Consider the following 1,713-nt stretch of genomic DNA (forward strand, 5'->3'; position numbering starts at 1 on the left):
AAAAGAACATTAAATCTTTGAAGAAGACACCAGAGAATGGGAAGATGTCCCTTGCCCTTGTTAGGTAGAAATCAACATAGCAATCTACAGGTTAAATACCATTCCCATGTAAATATCAGAAAAATCTTCACAGATCTCAAAATAAAAACACCCAACTTCATATTGAAAAACCAAAAAAATGCAAAATAGTCAAAACAATTATATATAAAAAAATAATTTCATTCCCTGACTTCTTTAGATGACTGCAGAACATAACTGCAGTACTGAAGAGAGCCTTGTATTGACACAAACACAGATAGGAGGACTAATGGAACTGATTCTAAGACCCAGATATCAATCCACTTGCCTACTACATCTGATTTTTGACAAAGCACCAAAAAATATATAAAGGAGAAAACTGATTTAACAAATGGTGCTGGCAATACTGAATATCAATGTGGGGAAGAATGAAAGTAGATCCACATCTATCATCATGAACAGAACTCAAGTCCCAATGGATCAAAGACTACAACATGAAGACAAACACACTGAACTACATAAGACAGAATATTGGAATTACACTTGAACACATTGGTAAAGGGGACCACTTTCAAATTATAACCTCAGGCATCACAGACAATGAGAAAAATAATAAATGAGATCTCCTGAAGCAAAAGCTTCTGTAAACCAAAGGACATGATCAACAATACAAAAAAGGCAGCCTGTAGTATGGGAAAAGATGTTCACCTACCCCATATTGGACAGAAGACTGATCTTCAAAACATACAAAGAACTTAAGTAATTGGTCATCAAAAGAACAAATAATCCAAGAAAAAATGGAATACAGACCTAAATAAAAAACTTTTAACATATGAATCTAAAATGACTGAGAGACACTTAAGGAAATTTCCAAACTCCTTAGTCATTAGAGAAATGAAAATCAAAACAAATCTGAGATTCCCTCTTATATCTGTAACAATAGGCAAGATCAAAACACTGATGACAACTTAAGCTGGAATGGATGTAGAGTTAAGGGAACACTCTTCCATTGCTGATGGGATTACAAACTGAGTCAGCTACTTTGAATATCAGTATGGTTATTCTGTAGAAAATTAGAAAGCCACCTACCTGGTTGTTAGGCATGCCTTTAATCTCTGCACTTGGGAGGCAGAGATAGATATCTGTGACTTCAAGACACACCTGGGCTATAAGAGCTAGTTCCAGGACAGGCTTCAAAGCTAAAGAGAAACCATCTCTTGGAGAACCAAAATTAAAAAAAAAATAATGAAAGAAAATTAGGAAACAACTTATCTTAAAACCCAGCCATGCCCTTTGGATATGTACTCAATGGATGCTCAATCATACCACAAGGACAAATGCTCAACTGTGTTCACAGCAACATTCTCAGAGCCAGAACCTTAAAACAAGCCCTCCACTGAAGAATGAACAAAGAAATTGTGGTATATTTACACAATGGAGTACTACACAGTGGATAAAAATTACATCTTGAAATTTATGTGCAAATATATGGATCTAAAAAACATCATAAAAAAGTGAGTTAACCCAGAACCAGAAAGAAAAATATATGTACTCACTCCTAAGTGGCTTTTTGATATAAAACAGGACAGTCAGCCTACAATTCACAATGCCCAGAACATATACAACAAAAAGGAAACAAACACATACATACATAAATCTATTCTATATAGGACATAGAGTAAGACAAGATCTTAC

This window comes from Microtus ochrogaster, unplaced genomic scaffold (genome assembly GCF_000317375.1).
Source record: "Microtus ochrogaster isolate Prairie Vole_2 unplaced genomic scaffold, MicOch1.0 UNK199, whole genome shotgun sequence".
In the NCBI taxonomy this organism is placed as follows: domain Eukaryota; kingdom Metazoa; phylum Chordata; class Mammalia; order Rodentia; family Cricetidae; genus Microtus; species Microtus ochrogaster.